Source organism: Periplaneta americana, chromosome 14 (genome assembly GCF_040183065.1).
Source record: "Periplaneta americana isolate PAMFEO1 chromosome 14, P.americana_PAMFEO1_priV1, whole genome shotgun sequence".
In the NCBI taxonomy this organism is placed as follows: Eukaryota; Metazoa; Arthropoda; class Insecta; order Blattodea; family Blattidae; genus Periplaneta; species Periplaneta americana.
Genome location: NC_091130.1, coordinates 141,416,568 through 141,434,822, shown reverse-complemented (window position 1 = coordinate 141,434,822; position 18,255 = coordinate 141,416,568). Strand labels below are relative to the sequence as shown.

At 36.0% G+C, this 18,255-nt stretch overlaps 1 protein-coding gene across 2 annotated transcripts in view; it reads left to right on the top strand.

The window, feature by feature from the left end:
• Positions 1-18,255, top strand: part of mtd (TLD domain-containing protein mustard) — a 1,649,382-nt gene that overhangs the window by 22,794 nt on the left and 1,608,333 nt on the right. The window contains exon 1 of one of the 2 annotated variants that reach the window (XM_069846157.1): positions 13,749-14,015. The exons of the other annotated variant lie outside the window; for it this stretch is intronic. The gene's annotated coding sequence lies outside the window, so the exon portion shown is untranslated. Of the gene's footprint in view, positions 1-13,748; positions 14,016-18,255 lie in introns of those variants that run through there. 2 annotated transcript variants of the gene reach the window in all.

The following is an 18,255-nucleotide window of genomic DNA, read 5'->3' as shown; positions in this document are numbered from 1 at the left end:
TTTTGTGTTCGGGTGTCAGGTTTTTCGGCACCCACCTGGCACACACTTTTTTGAACAACAGGTGCTTAGTGACAATCTCATGCAACAAGGATCGCGATATCTGCGGAAAATGGCTGCTCAGCTCCGTAATCGTGAAGCGACGGTTCTCCATGATGCACTGCCGCACCAGCTCAACACGATCATCATTGATGAGGGACGGTCGCCCACTGCGCTCTTCATCATGGACACTTTGACGACCTTCGGAAAACTGCCTACACCAGCGACGCACCATCTGCTTACTCATGATGTTCGGCCCATAGACCTGACAGAGCTGCCGATGAATTTCAATTGGCGCAATGCTTTGTGCATTAAAGAACTTTATCACCGACCGAACCTCGCAGGCGGCGGGAGAAGGAATAAGGGCTTCCATTTCGGACCACTGCTGCCACGCTACTGGCACCAGACGGGACCTGTCAGGCTGGCATATGATTGATACGTCATAGATCTGTTACGCATGCGCAATTGACACGGCTAATTACGTTTACTTTCAAGGGGAAAAAATCGGGAAACTTACTTTCTGGATGCGTCTCGTATATACAGGGTGTTAATGAATACACAGAACTTTTTCACTTATTGTAGAAGGGTCATAGAGAAGCAACTTAAAATAGAGATCTATGTCAGCCAAGTAGGCTTAAGGTTCCGGTGAAGTCCCACTCCCTCCCGTAAAGCTTACTATGACTACACAGACTGATGCCATCTGTATGCCAGTCACACTAATTACACCTTACCTATAACGTGTTGATTAATGCTGTTGTAATAATGATAATTAATGTTGAAATGAGTGACGGTAGAATGATGGAAGGAAATGGAAGAACCCCGAGAAAAACCCTCGGGAGCGTAGCTTTGTTCATCACAAATTCGACTCCGCCACTACCGGGATTCGAACCCGGATCTGCAGCCATCCTAAGCCAGCTACCAAGGCGATATCCTTAATGTAAATATGTTTACTTATTTGTTTGTCGAGTTTGAGGAAAGTGGTATTGTTTACAAGTTTTACTTCTAATGCTAAGTTTCTAATAACTAATTTTACTATAGAGCTAGACTGACTATAGAAGGTAATAAGTTAATTAGTTTTACAGTTACAGACCTTAATTGGAAGTTTCCCGTGCCGGTAATTACATCCCCAGTATTGATTCTGCAGAGTGGTTCGGCGGACAGTTGTGGTAATGACCCAGCCTGCTACATGCCTGCAGTAACAGATGCTAATGGCCAATATCGGTCCTCATGTCCTCCTCACTCATTCATAATTCCTACTTCCTTAACAGAACGGTGACACTCACTTCGTGCCGCAGACACCTCTTCGTTAAAACTAATGTCCATGGCATTATCTTGCGAAAGACACATCCAACATTTCTCGAAGAAAAAAGTGTAAGAATGATTTTGGCTGAATTTGAATTGCTGGAAAAAAAAAATTGTCAGAGAGAATATCATCGAAATGATAGCCGTCCAAAACTTGGATTTAAAATATTGGCATCCTAATTAACTGTGGTAACTTTCGAGGAATATCACTTTTGTTGACGTCGTACAAAATTTTGTCCAATATCCTTTTGAGAAGATTAACTCCGTACGTAGATGAAATTATTGGGGATCATCAGTGCGGTTTTCGGCGTAATAGATCGACTATTGATCAGATTTTTTGTATTCGACAGATAATGGAGAAAAAATGGGAATATAAGGGTACAGTACATCAGTTATTCATAGACTTCAAAAAGGCATATGACTCGGTTAAGAGGGAAGTATTATATGATATTTTTATTGAATTTGGTATTGCCAAGAAACTAGTTCGATTAATTAAAATGTGTCTCAGTGAAACATACAGCAGAGTCCGTATAGGTTAGTTTCTATCTGATGCTTTTCCAATTCACTGCGGGCTAAAGCAGGGAGATGCACTATCACCTTTACTTTTTAACTTCGCTTTAGAATATGCCATTAGGAAAGTTCAGGATAACAGGCAGGGTTTGGAATTGAATGGGTTACATCAGCTTCTTGTCTATGCGGATGACGTGAATATGTTAGGAGAAAATCCACAAACGATTAGGGAAAACACGGAAATTTTACTTGAAGCAAGTAAAGCGATCGGTTTGGAAGCAAATCCCGAAAAGACAAAGTATATGATTATGTCTCGTGACCAGAATATTGTACGAAATGCAAATATAAAAATTGGAGATTTATCCTTCGAAGAGGTGGAAAAATTAAAATATCTTGGAGCAACAGTAACAAATATAAATGACACTCGGGAAGAAATTAAACGCAGAATAAATATGGGAAATGCGTGTTATTATTCGGTTGAGAAGCTCTTATCATCCAGTCTGATGTCCAAAAATCTGAAAGTTAGAATTTATAAAACAGTTATATTACCGGTTCTTCTGTATGGTTGTAAAACTTGGACTCTCACTCTGAGAGAGGAACATAGGTTAAGGGTGTTTGAGAATAAGGTGCTTAGGAAAATATTTGGGGCTAAGCGGGATGAAGTTACAGGAGAATGGAGAAAGTTACACAACGTAGAACTGCACGCATTGTATTCTTCACCTGACATAATTAGGAACATTAAATCCAGACGTTTGAGATGGGCAGGGCATGTAGCACGTATGGGCGAATCCAGAAATGCATATAGAGTGTTAGTTGGGAGACCGGAGGGAAAAAGACCTTTAGGGAGGCCGAGACGTAGATGGGAGGATAATATTGAAATGGATTTGAGGGAGGTGGGATATGATGATAGAGACTGGATTAATCTTGCATAGGATAGGGACCAATGGCGGGCTTATGTGAGGGCGGCAATGAACCTTCGGGTTCCTTAAAAGCCATTTGTAAGTAAGTAAGTAAGGCATCCTAATTAATTCAAATGAACAAAAAAGAAAATGTAAATTAATGTTAAAAAAATACAAAATGAAATTTAAAAAATAATATTCTGCGACAAGATTTAGTAGCTATCAAAACGATAAAAATTTATTGAAAATAAATAATATACATTGAATATTATAAAGATGAATAGAGATGGTGATTGATGATGTTCAATGAAGATTTTAAAATGGTTTATGCAATTGTCTGAAGAGTCTTTTCAGGAACCTTTAATTTTCTGAGGATCTCCAATGTAAATTTGGGAATTGTTCCTCGCGCACCAAACATAAGTCCAATGACATTCCAGTCTTGAATATTATATTTATGACTGATATCATCACAGCATGGAAGGTAAATAGCGCGTTTCTCTTCATGTACCTGCTTTGGTCGATCTTCATTAATTTCGAACCTTACAGTGGGGTCAAGAATGAGACCAGTTTTTTTATCTCTGTCAATTATTATGATGTCAGCACGCCGTGTAGATCCTTCCGTAGAAAGACATTGAACTTCCTCATATACTTCATATTCACCATGTTCCCTTAATCTGTTAGCAATTATTGAGCGGACTGTGTTATGTCTGTCAATTCGCAGTAATTCCCCCTGATGGCAGAAACCTAGCACCTACTAAAGGACCGTAGTATTCTTCGGCAGCCTACTGATTTTTGTAATTCCCTTTTAGTTCAAGGTTAGCGGTTTGAAGGTCGGTAGTAGAGATGAACAAAACTAACTTCCGCTCCCACTCGCTGTGTTCGTTGCATTTGTCTTTCGAGTCTCGTCTCGTCATTCTCGTGCGCTTCGAGTCTCGCTCATCATTCTCGAAATAGCATTTGGTCGGCGTGGAAAGATTTCGTAAATTTCAATAACATACACCGTTGAAATAAATAACATTATAAATGCTTAAATTAGACAAAAAGACAAAACAGAACAGTATCTTAATTATCAAAATCCTCTGGTTCTATTATATGATATTACCTATGGTTATACAGGGACATCATTTTATTTTTACTAACATTTTTAATATTAACCTGGCTACACCTTTGGATTAATGATTGAGACCCGGAAACACCGTTTGCTACCTCCTTCCACGACTGAAGTTCGATGATACTGGCGTAATATACAAACAAATCACCTTACTAGGTACAGGAGGGAAGAAAAGTAGTTCATCCATTTACGTAAAGTAGGAAATATCGCGATTTTGAGTGTGATAATTTTCATTAGGTTTTGTTTAATCAAAATACAGTACAGTATTAACAATAAATGTTTTTACTCACGAACTGAGTTATCCATGCGAAAGTATTCATTATGCAGTGTATATTATACTGTCACATTAGCGTACAATATAGAGAATGAAGCTAAAATGAAAAATAATCATAATATGGATATTTAAACACATTTTTGAAAATGGTGGCCGTTCATTTCGATACAGGCTTCAGTTCTTTTGTGCCAATTAGCACACTATAGACTATTGCATCTAATTCCAATTACCAGTTTCGTCCTTCATATTTAGTAACTCATGTTGAAATAATTCTGTACCTACTCTATAAAAGAGTGCCTTACGTACTGTAAATTCAGTCTTCACTTCTGCCCGAGCCGCACAGATAAAATTACTCAGACATGCTATCTACTGTCCGTCCAAGTGGTTATGTCGCAGGATCGTAGAAAGGGAGGAAATTACGCGACAGTTAATTACTTAATGAGGCCCTTTTATTTAAGTTATTTTAAACAGTTGCATAATATTACTTAGACGTCCAATTAATTCCTAACAGAAATTAATGTTTTCAGAAAAGAGCTAAGAAAGCCCAGACACTAGTCTTTACAGTGGAGCGAGCAGAAGCAGGTGGGGGAAATCGGGATACGACGTAGGCAAACGGACGACAGTATCTGTGCGAAAATATGATTCAATATTGGAAGTTTTCGTCACTGGAAAACGCGAACATATTTCTGAAACGTACTATAATCAGTAACTCAGTACTGCGGCCTTGGTTCTGTGTGGAGGACAGTTGGAACTTCGTTTGTAGAAGGGGTGGGAGTGAAGTACATTAAAAAACTCAGGTACAATAAAAGTTGAAGTAAAAATAAAATGATGTCCTTGTATAAATAGAAAAAAAAATCTCTAATTTGCATTTCTAAGAAACATAAAACATTAGGTTAATATCTTTTTACTTGAGATTGCACACTTGTTCTCAAACATATGAAAATAAAATTCCTAGTCTTTTAATAAGGGCCTAATAATTAAATAAAGACTAGGGAACGGATTATTATACATTGAAAGTTAGATATGTTTCAAATAGGCTACTTGATTGTTTGTACCTATACAGGGTGTTTCCGAATTGGTGTTACAAACTTTCAGGGATAATGACGAAGGACACATGTATCAATTTGAGATAAGGAACCATGGTCCGGAAATGACTGAGTCGAAAGTTATAAGCAAAAATAGTTGTGTGGAAATGGAATTGTAATTTGGCATCACGTGCCCTCCTTCCCTTAACTTTTGGAACAGTGATGAAAAAATGCTATGGGCCGGATGTCTCCTACGTGGGTAGGTAAATAAAGACTGAGGAACGGATTATTATACATTGAAAGGTAGAAATGATGTTTCAAATAGGCTACTTGATTCTTTGTACATACACAGGGTGCTTCCGAATTGGTGTTACAAACTTTCAGGGATGATGGCGAAGGGCACATGTATCAATCTGAGATCAGGAACCATGGTCCGGAAATGACTGAGTCGAAAGTTATAAGCAAAAATAGTTGTGTGGAAATGGAATTGTAATTTGGCACCACGTGCCCTGCTTCCCTTAACTTTTAGAACAGTCGTGGAAATATGGTATGGGCCGGATGTCTCCTACGTGGGTCCTGCCCGAAACAATCTGTGAGCTTGTCTACTGTTCCCATTGGCTCATGCATATTCGAAAATGAGGTGTGCTTATTCTGTACACAGCAGTGTATGTGTACAAGCTGCAGTGTCCAGTCTATCAGTCCTAGTGAAATGGAGGAGTACACGACAGCGGAATAAGCAGGCATTGAACATCTGTAACTGATGTTTCATTACGATCAGTAGGCTACTGTTCCTTTCAGCTGACGACAGCATAAAACCTCGTTTTCATGTACTGATAAATAAAAATATAACAAAATGATATTGTACATTTAAGTAGCTATGGAAGTTCTATTGTTTCTGTAAAATAAATATTTCTTTATTAATTTATAATAGTCCAAGAAAGTTTTGCAAAGACTCAACGGGATTCCATTTCACGAACACTCGTAATAGTACTTCCTTTTGTGTACATTTTGTACGAGATCACCCCTTCTTCCAGTCCACCCTTATACAGAGCGCAGCCAATATCTGCATTCCGCTCATGAGCTGTGAGCCGGCTCGGAGAGCGCAAACCTTGTGCAGGCCTGGTCTAAAACATGAAAAATATGAAGAGCTTTATGTAATATGAAAGTTTTACCAAAATATTATGAAATATGAAACATTTTTGGCGTTAATTACATTTTACACACTATGAATCGTGAAAAATCCTTGTTCCCATACAGCTGGTTTCATATTTTGCTTGTCTGTAGATGTTACTAGACTTCGAAGTTCAGGTCCCGATGGATTTTTTTTATTTTTTATTTTTTTTTTCATTTTTAGTGGGTTATTTTACGATGCTGTATCAACATCTAGGTTATTTAGCGTCTGAATGAAATGAAGGTGATAATGTCGGTGAAATTAGTCCGGGGTCCAGCACCGAAAGTTACCCAGCATTTGCTCGTATTAGGTTGAGGGGAAACCCCGGAAAAAACCTCAACAGGTAATTTGCCCCAACCGGGATTCGAACCCGGGCCACCTGGTTTCGCGGCCAGACGCGCTGACCGTTACTTCACAGGTGTCGACGTCCCGATGGAGGAGATACAGGTTGACCGATAACGGAGTGTTGGACTGAGGTAGGGGAACAAGCTTGGGCCTATTTACATGGATGAATATATAATAGGATGCGAAACTTACCGAGTTTCCCGTACCACATACTAGAGGCGCTGTTGTAGAAATTGATCTTGCTGCCACCTGTTGGGGGGAGGGGCGTTATTACATCTAGCAGTGCACCAAGTAGCGAAAAGAGTAATTACTCCATGCACTTAGCAGCGCACCTGGTGACGAAAATGTTAAACTGTGCAGAAAGTATTCCCTCCCACCCTCATCGATATTCAAAACTAACCCAATTTAAAATAAAACATTTACATTTTTATTCCTCACAGCATCTTCTACTGAAAATTCTTACCAGAGCCAACAGGAAGATAAAAGAGACGATCTATTTTACAATGCCCAATTAAAATATAACCAGAGACAAAAAATAAAGCAAAAAGTTAGATAATTGGGATTGTATTGTTTGCGTATTTATTGTACAGCGCAATGGAAAAGTCTGCAAGAACTACTTAGATAGTTCAATTTATTATATTACTATTACTTTACAATACATTCAACAACACTATTTTTACAACGTCCATAAACATCACTGTTTAACATGCACTGCTTATACACACACGTATCACTTTATGTTCACTTATTAGCAAGTTTCTATCTGCTATCTCGTCTCCTCGAGCAATATCTCGAACGGATAAATAGAGAACTCTGGTTAATGTACCCAACACGTAGTTCTAATGTTCACCACCTACGACGTTGGGCGCTGATCATCTTATTTCAGCCCCCCGCCGCCAGATGGTGCTGACCGCAGTTTGGCATGCTGTTTACATTTTCCGGTCTAGTTGAAGGCTTCGTATTGAAGCTAAGACAGTTGGGACTACGTGACGTCATTGCGTTATTGAGAACGAAATTAAATTGGAACAAAAAAACTTACAGTAGAAATAAGTAATTTTATTTGAAATGGCAAAATGCGTCACAATTGCTGAAAAAAATACAGCCTTAATCATGGACTAAAATGTATAATAACGGGTTGCAAGGGATAGTGAAGTGCATTCTATAACCTCTCCTATCCAAATCCCATCCTCAACCTGCCCGTGGTGCAACCTGCTTTTACAGACGAGGCTCTGGGGACCGGGTATTGGCGGTATAACCACAACATCATATACAGAGGAAATGCTGTATAGGTGGGAACCCCACCAGTTCTACCCTTTCGGGTCGGCAACCCGTTGGGCTGTAATTTCATAACTGCTTTCAAATGTCACAATAAGCCTCGGATGTCATGCTCCACTATCGTCCAAACGGGAAGACATCTCTCGGTCGTCCAAAGAAGCGCTGGATTGAAAATTCAACTGTGAGATCGTAACAAGCCTAATACTTGAAGGGAAGAAGAAGAAGAAGAAGAAGAAGAAGAATATGTAATAACATTATTTTTAAGTACCGGTTTCTATATTTAAAAATTATACCATATAAATCCGAATTAGAAACAGGAGATATTTAGAATATGCAATTTAAATTAGTATTAATATATTATTATATTTAACATACCAAATGTTTTAAATAAGTGTCTTGTTAATTTGTGATATCGGTACTTAATTTTATCTCATTTGATTCTAAGTTTATTCTATTTTGTTAACAAGTTTACCTACAAAACTTTAATTTTGACTTCTTACTAATAGTAAATTCTCGGTTAAGAGAGGTTTTATATGATTTTCTTATTGAATTTGGTATTCCCAAAAAAACTAGTTCGATTAATTAAAATGTGTCTCAGTGAAACGTACAGCAGAGTCCGTATAGGTCAGTTTCTGTCAGATGCGTTTCCAATTCACTGTGGGCTAAAGCAAGGAGATGCACTTCACCTTTACTTTTTAACTTTGCTCTAGAGTATGCCATTAGGAAAGTCCAGGATAACAGAGAGGGTTTGGAATTGAACGGGATACATCAGCTGCTTGTCTATGCGGATTACGTGAATATGTTAGGAGAAAATCTACAAACGATTAGGGAAAATACGGGAATTTTACTTGAACCAAGTAAAGAAATAGCTTCGGAAGTAAATCCCGAAAACACAAAGTATATGATTATGTCTCGTGACGAGAATATTGTACGAAATGGAAATATAAAAATTTTTAATTTATCCTTTGAAGAGGTGGAACAATTGAAATAGCCTACCTGGGAGCAACAGTAACAAATACAAATGATACTCGGGAGGAAATTAAACACAGAATAAATATGGGAAATGCCTGTTATTATTCGATTGAGAAGCTTTTATCATCCAGTCTGTGGTCAAAAAATCTGAAAGTTAGAATTTATAAAACAGTTATATTACCGGTTGTGAAACTTGGACTCTCACTTTGAAAGAGGAACATAGTTTAAGGGTGTTTGAGAATAAGGTGCTTAGGAAAATATTTGGGGCTAAGAGGGATGAAGTTACAGGAGAATGGAGAAAGTTACACAACACAGAACTGCACGCATTGTATTCTTCACCTGACATAATTAGGAACATTAAATCCAGACGTTTGAGATGGACAGGGCATGTAGCACGTATGGGCGAATCCAGAAATCATATAGAGTGTTAGTTGGAAGGCCGGAGGGAAAAAGACCTTTGGGGAGGCCGAGACGTAGATGGGAAGATAATATTAAAATGGATTTGAGGGAGGTGGGATATGATGATAGAGACTGGATTAATCTTGCTCAGGATAGGGACCAATGGCGGGCTTATGTGAGGGCGGCAATGAACCTCTGGGTTCCTTAAAAGCCAGTAAGTAAGTATTAAATTCTTAGTATATAGAGTACTTCACTTATTTTCATTTTAGTTATAATATCTTCGTTTCTTGGTAACAAGCTTTAGTCATACGTGGATTAGGTTTATATTAAATAGAACATATTGTTTTCTAAATTTTTTATCTAAATATTGTTTCTTTTATAGTAATCCAATTAGTTTCAGACAAGTCTATTTCTGTAACCTATGTTTCATGTGTTTGACGCTACTTTTCCTTATTTTGTCATTTATATAGGCATGCAGTTACAAATGGTATGTGTTCTGATATTATAATAAAGTGTTATTATTATTATTATTATTGTTGCAAAATACCTTTGTAAATAGTATTGTCCTGTGTAACTGTTTATAGGCATAAGAATAATATTACGTTCCTACACCCTAGAGACGATAATGTGATGTATTCCAACCAACGTAAAATTTACGTTTGTCATTCAGGCGAACTTTTAATTTTTTTCTTGCTTGACTTATATTGCTCCATCGCAACCGTGGCGAAAGTGTGATCGTGCGCCGAGCCACTATGTAATCTGCAACGTGCATAGCACCTATGGAGGTAGGCGAAAACCCGAAGGGGAAGTGAAGCAACTGTCTGACTTATTAACGGATTTTCATTTTCCTTACGTCAAGCACTTAAATATAATTTTATAGAGTACAAGGCTACAAACTAATGTTTAGTACGTGTAACGAAGAAAGAAATTAACAAGAAAACATAGGACACATTATCACAACCTAAAATTAATTCTCTTCAGAATGTCTCTACGACAGAGTTTCAAAATCAGGAATTATGTCACTTATTGCCAATCGTAATCGATCACGAAGATCTGTCAGTTGTGATGTAAATTTGGTTTTTACTATTTTCATTGTTGAAAATAATTTTTCACAAACGTAAGTTGTAGCGAACATGGCTTCAAAAGAGCAAGCGAAAGAACGAAGCTTCGAATATTTATTTTTTGGCAAAGATTTGAAAGGTTGAACTTTTGTCAAGTCCTTACATCTAGCTTTCATTTAACATCACATTGTAAATCTGTAAGTTTAAATAAAATTGAAGGTCTAACCGCATTATTCGTACATCTGCTGAAAAAGGATAGACGTACAGAGATGATAATAATAATAATAATAATAATAATAATAATAGTAACTCTTAACCTGTTAATGTTTCATCAGTAACATCTAGTAACTTATAATGCCGTTTTATGTTATACAACCGTTTTCCTTGTAATACTTGTGAACAAATCACACATTTAATATTCTCATATTGTCAGCAAAAAAAAAAAAAAAAAAAAAAAAAAAAAAAAAAAAAAAAAAAAAAAAAAAAATTGCATTCTCTCATCCTACTCGAAACTTTCGTTTTTGTAGAAGTACGTGGTTTTGAGAGAGACATTGCGACGATTCGCCACTCGCAGGTCAGACAAATACATATGGAACGGAGTTTGACTCCAGTGAGTGAGAGGGTGGGGGTTGTTGAAGGTAGGACGCAAGGGAAATGCACAGCTATCAATGCGAGCCACAATGTGCTCGTGAGTCACATTTTCGCCACGGCTGCTCCATCCAAATAACATGATGTGTGTATGAGGTAAAGGACTACCTTGCCAGCTGCTTTGTAAGCACTGTATTATTCTGCGTGTACTTAACTTCAGAGTAAATGTGCCTCAAATTCGAACTATAGTTATCACAACTACATTTCCCCCGTTAAAGTAAGTACAGCGCATATCCCTTTCAGTTCTTCAGTAAAAAATCTTGGCATTCACATGGATAATAATCTCAACTGGGACCTGCAAATCACACAAACCTGCAGAAAAGTATATTCTGTTATCCATGTGCTAAAAAGGATAAATGTTCATCTCCCCTCTCACTTAAAAAAGTCCCTTGTGCAGACACTTGTATTTCCCTATTTTGACTATGCTGACATTTTACTGACTGACCTCTCCAGCGACAACAAAACGAAACTTCAACGTGCTCATAATTTGTGTGTACGTTTTGTAAGCAATGTTCGTAAATATGATTATATTACCCCATTCCTGGAAGCAATAGGTTGGCTTAAACTAGATATGAAAAGAAATTTACATTCACTCCTCTTTCTCTTCGAAATCTTGAACTCTTCTATTCCTTCGTACCTGTCGTCTCGCTTCACTTACCTTTCTTCCTACCATAATCTGAACACACGCTCTCGTCATGAAACAATACTAACAATACCATCCCATCGCACCTCCTCATACTCATCCTCTTTCACATTAGCCCTGCCAAGACTGTGGAATTCGCTACATGCTAGCATCAGGGACTGTCGAAATAAAATTGAATTCAAACGCAAACTTACTAGGCACTTGGTCAGTAATTGATTTCTTGTAAATAGTTTCCTTAATCTATCACAAAATATTTCAATATCCAGTAATTTCATCACTATACAATTTTGTTATTCTAGGTTTAATCTGTAATTCAGTAAATATAAAATATTCTTTGTTTTTCTATGACTATTACACTCTTACTACGTCATACTACTTTTGACCAATAAAACGATACGAAAGGACGTATTTCAACCAATCATGGCTGCTTATCGCACAATTTTATCGCGTCCCTAGCATTTGTTTAATTTTATCGCGTCCCTAGCATTTGTTTAATTTTATCGCGTCCCTAGCATTTGTTTCTTTGTTTGCCTACATTTGAAACTGCGCTGGTCTAGACGTCAAAAATATATATAAAATTACAAACCACTCCAGTCGATGCACAGCAGTTTCAAATATGACTCGCATTGACATTCAAGAACAAGAATTAATAAAAATCACTGATCATACCTATGCATCTTCTGAAATCCGATTTACAAATAAATGAAGAGCACCATTCGGAAATCCTGAATAGGTTGAATACACCATGTAGGCCTAAATCAACGAGTTCCACTTCTATTACGCACACGTCCAATATAACATCAATTGAACCACCAACCACATTCAAATTTGAAAATTGTACATTCAATAATTATTCCTTTTAAAATTATTCATGTTTATTTTTTATGTCGTCGTCGTTAATTAAAACTTTTCTAACACTTGTGTATATTAGTTAGGTTATGTTATAGCTTCTGCTATATGATATTATGGATAGTCACGTATCAGAGATTGTTTAATATTAAGATTTATTGAAAATCATCTGTCAAGTGACGCTGATTACTGGGATTCGGATAATTGAAGTGGAATGCAATTGTCTTAATAAAAATGAAACTGAATCAACAAAGCCTTCTTGACTAGTAACCGTCTACAGAGTTCAATGAAGATTCCATAGTTGGCACAACTGCCATCTAGCGTAATGGTGCAATAATACATTTGAAGACAGGTTTATTTTCGTAAGTCAATTAATATTTTATTGTATTGGAGTACTTTGTTACTTATAATCTTTATATGCTTTCTTCTAATCGTGTAATAGTCAATTAAATCGCACTCGAGTTTTGATTTTCTCTAGATAAATCAAAACCTCTAGTGAGATTACTGTTGATAAATTATCTAGCTTTAATTAGTGAGGTAATCTTTTCGTACTTTGATTTTTTTATTGTAATTGTAATTGTAAATTTAATACTAATTGTAATTTTACTTGTAATTGTATTTGTAAATTTAATACTAATTGTAATTTTATTCTTCGTATTACAGTTGGAATCTCCTGGTAGAGGGGCAGAGAAGGCCTGACGGCTTTATCTGTACCAGGTTAAATAAATAAATACTAAATACTGTCTAACTCGACGTTCTGACTTCATTTGAAAGAAGTTAGCCAGCCATTCGATTCACCGTATATCGACTTTGCCGCTGAATTTTTCATGACATTCCTGGTGTATTATCAAGAAGACCGTGTTTGTATGTGTGATGGATGACCTCGAAGCCATCTTATCCTACCGTGTGTAAGGACAGGAGCACTGAATATCGATCGATTAATCTGTTTATGATGAAAGTTGTGGTGGTGTAGTTTTCTTTGATAAGCAGCCTGTATTTTCCAGTAGCATTCGTCGTGACAAGCGTGCGGCCCATAAGGCTGTAAAGAGTACTGGGACGCAGTTCGCAGAAGAGGGTGCACTTTTAGGCGGAGTTGTTATGCTTTTTGTTTTTTTTTTGGGCCAAGCTTCCGAAGTGGCGAGATTCGGGGAGGACCGTATGTAACAGGCTGGAGCACCAATCCGGTGGAACAGCGGCACGGCGCAGTCGTGCTTACAGCGGCCCGGTCAGAGGGAACCACGCGTCTGGCGGGGCGAGAGATCAGTTTGGAAAACATACTTACCTTTTTCTGTTGCGGCGACACAAACCGCGGAAACGTCCAGTCGCTGTTTTGAGTTCGCTGCGAATCTTAATCGCTGACTACGACGTAAGCGGGAAGTTTGTTATTATTTTTTGACCAGTTATTTAATACTTTCATATATATTATTTTTCTGTTATTTTACCGACTTTTTTTCCCCCCGTAAAATGGACCAATCGCCTTCATGAAAGACCAGAAGTAAGACAAACGTTCGTATCTTTAATTGTCATTTGTTAGTTGTTTATTATAATTTTATTTTGATGTTTAAATGTCTTTGTGGTGTGTTTTAGCATTATTGAATGTTGTTCTTGATTTTGCCTTTTAACAACTCAAATACTACACGATGTATAATCAAAATCTATTTTATAATTTCAGAAATAATATTGAATACAACACGTAATTAAATTTAACAACAGACTGGAAATATGAAGTTACATGTTTTGTTAAAATAATTTCAATACGTTCAAAATTAATGTTCTCTAATAATAATAACAATAATAATAATAATAATAATAATAATAATAATAGTAACCACCACCAATAGATCTCGCTATGCACCACACACGGGATTGACGTCTGATTTTTGTTGCGTTATTTTATAATGAAATGGATCTGAGAGATATTATAAGTTTGCAAATATACGTATATCTGGAAGTGTAAGGTCTAGAATCAGAGATACACATTTATATTTTTAATTGTCATTTGTTAGTTGTTTATTATAATTTTATTTTGATGTTTAAATGTCTTTGAGATGTGTTCTAGCATTATTGAATGTTGTTCTTGATTTTGCCTCTAATTTTTGCCTTTTAACAACTCAAATACTACACGATGTATAATAAAAATCTATTTTATAATTTCAGAAATAATATTCAATACAATACGTAATCAAATCTAATAATAACAGACTGGAAAAATGTGAAGTTACAGGTTTTGTTAAAAATAATTTCATTACGTTCAAAATTAATGTTCTATAATAATAATAATAATAATAATAATAATAATAATAATAATAATAATAATAATAACCACCAACAGATCTCACTATGCACTACACACGGGATTGACGTCTCATTTATGTTGCGTTATTTTATAATGAAATGGAACTGAGAGATACTATAACTTTGCAAATATACATATATCTGGAAAAATAGATAAATTATTTTTGTAAGGTCTAGAATCAGGGATAATTCGTATTTTTAATTGTCATTTGTTAGTTGTTTATTATCATTTTATTTTGATGTTTAAATGTCTTTGTGGTGTGTTCTAGCATTATTGAATGTTGTTCTTGATTTTGCCTCTAATTTTTGCCTTTTAACAACTCAAATACTACACTATGTATAATAAAAATCTATTTTATAATTTCAGAAATAATATTCAATACAATATCTAATTAAATTTAATAATAACAGACTGGAAAAATATGAAGTTACATATTTTGTTAAAATAATTTCAATACGTTCAAAATTAATGTTCTCTAATAATAATAATAATAATAATAATAATAATAATAATCACCACCACCACCAACAGATCTCGCTACGCAACACACACGGGATTGACGGCTGATTTATGTTGCGTTATTTCATAATAAAATGGAACTGAGAGATTGTATAACTTTATAAATATAGTCTACATATATCTGGAAAAATAGATAAATTATTTTCGTAAGGTCTAGAATCAGTGACAGGTTAGGTTTGGTATGTTCTGGTTTTTAGTATGTTTTGTATATAGGCTACCCTTTTTGGTAAATAGGTACAGAAATAGATTTGCCCTGGACTAAGGAAAGAAGTACTTTCCGCGCAGTGCAACATAACGGTGGTACCACTGGGTTACGTGATGATTTCGTGTGAAAATGCCTCTTATTTATTATTTCAGAAGTATTCTTCATCTCATTCTTCTGGGCGTCCACACCTGTGGAGTAACGGTCAGCGCGTCTGGCCGCGAAACCATTTGGCCCGGGTTCGAATCCCGGTCGGGGCAAGTTACCTGGTTGAGGTTTTTTCCGGGGTTTTCCCTCAGCCCAATATGAGCAAATGCTGGGTAACTATGGATGCTGGACCCCAGAATCATTTCACCGGCATTATCACCTTCATATCATTCAGACGCTAAATAACCTGAGATGTTGATAAAGCGTCGTAAAATAACCCAATAAAATAAAATAAAAATAAATTCTTCTGAGCATTTTTTCATAGAGAGCCTTGAAAAGGTTTTATCATTAAATTATTTATTATTTTTTGGGCAATGGGATTTATTTGGAGAAAATTATAGGTCGGGTACATGGATGGGTTTACAGCTTTCGCAATGATCGCATCGTGTCTTAAAATTGATGTGCTACAATTTTGAGATTATGTCCAAGGATATAAGTACTCCCCTCCCCGTCTGTTGTGCGTAACGGGATCGAAGATTCACCATAAGCAGCCTAGTTTGGAAATACAAGTTTTACACAGTACGAATGTTATTTTTTAAATTTACTCCATTTTCGGAACAATTTCAACAGTAATATTGAAGTGTCTTTGACTAAACTTGGTTGATATGTGGACATTTGTGTTGTGCTTTACTTAAATCGAAATGTAGACATTTGTGTCGTGCTTTACTTAAATCGAAATGTAGACATTTCTGTCGTGCTTTACTTAAATCGAAATGTAGACATTTATGTCGTGCTTTACTTAAATCGAAATGTAGAAATTTGTGTTGTGCTTTACTTAAATCGAAATGTAGACATTTGTGTCGTGCTTTACTTAAATCGAAATGTAGACATTTATGTTGTGCTTTATTTAAATCGAAATGTAGAAATTTGTGTCGTGCTTTACTTAAATCGAAATGTAGACATTTGTGTCGTGCTTTACTTAAATCGAAATGTAGACATTTGTGTCGTGCTTTACTTAAATTGAAATGTAGACATTTGTGTCGTGCTTTACTTAAATCGAAATGTAGACATTTGTGTTGTGCTTTACTTAAATCGAAATGTAGACATTTGTGTCGTGCTTTACTTAAATCGAAATGTAGACTTTTGTGTCGTGCTTTACTTAAATCGAAATGTAGACATTTGTGTTGTGGTTTACTTAAATCTGTGTTCGTGTTGTAGAATTGATTTTTATTGCAACATGAAGTAGTTTCTCATTGCTGGCATGCGCTAAGTTGGTGGTTTAAGAAGGAAAGTAGAGGACATAAAGTAATTGTCATTCGTTTTTATTAAATTTACTTTAGAATTTTCACTTAAAAACTGAGGAGATCACTAAGAAATGAAGGGCCAATAATAATTATGCAAGCTATGGAGTGAGTTAATACGACACGCGGTGATACCACCTGTCAACTGTGCGGCATTTGATCCATGAACGTGTTGTGTACAGAGCAGATCCTTGATTTATGTGTTTCTGGAAGTTGTAAATACATCGCATATTAAGTTATATGAAATTTTAAACATCAACAACAATACATTTTAGAGACCTGTCAGATCTCTGTTTGCTCGGTGTCTTCCCGGAATATTCCCAATTTCATCCTGTATGCAGTTACATTTATATGCCAGTCGTTATTTGTTTTTTATTATCTTAATATATTTTGCGCCATTTTTGTTTAGCTTACAGTGTACTATTATCGAGTTGGAAATTGCTAATAATTCTACAGAAGAATTATACCAAAGAAGGCAGCAGGTTTTCTTTACCAGTTGCGTACTATGAATAGTATGGAGTACTAAACACGTGGTTTTACTTTCCGGCACCCAATACATTCCACAGAATAATCTAAGACGATGCTCCTGTTATACGTAGTAATGAACGGGTGTATCTTATTAATTAATTTATTTATTAATTTATTTATAAAGGAGTTAAAAACCATAGGACTTGTCAAAGAACAAACGAAAAACGATAATTAAAACGGATAAAATTGTAATAAATTATCACCAATGTAAATCCACATGTATTTCATCTAAATTGTGGGGACAGAGATTTGTTAAAATTCTTTTGATGTATCTTTTAAAACACCTTAAGTCATTCATATTTTTAATTTCGTCAGGCAAACCATTATCTATTTTTAAGCCATAGACCATATATACGTTTTGTTGAAACGTTATAACTTACACATCAATGGTCGCAAAAATATTTGGTATCTACAAAGATATTAATTTCCAAATACAGGGATCTACATGTCTGAGCGTTTTTACCGAAATGCCATAATTTTATTTTATTTTAATTGCAATTATGTGTTACTTTTGAAAAAAAAAAGATGTAGCTTGTATCACACCCTCGAACTATACTGTCGTAACTCTCAAAACACTTACTTAAAAATGGCTTTTAAGAAACCCGAAGGTTCATTGCCGCCCTCACATAAGCCCGCCATCGGTCCCTATCCTGTGCAAGGTTAATCCAGTCTATCATCATATTCCACTTCCCTCAAATCCATTTTAATATTATCCTCCCATCTACGTCTCGGCCTCCCCAAA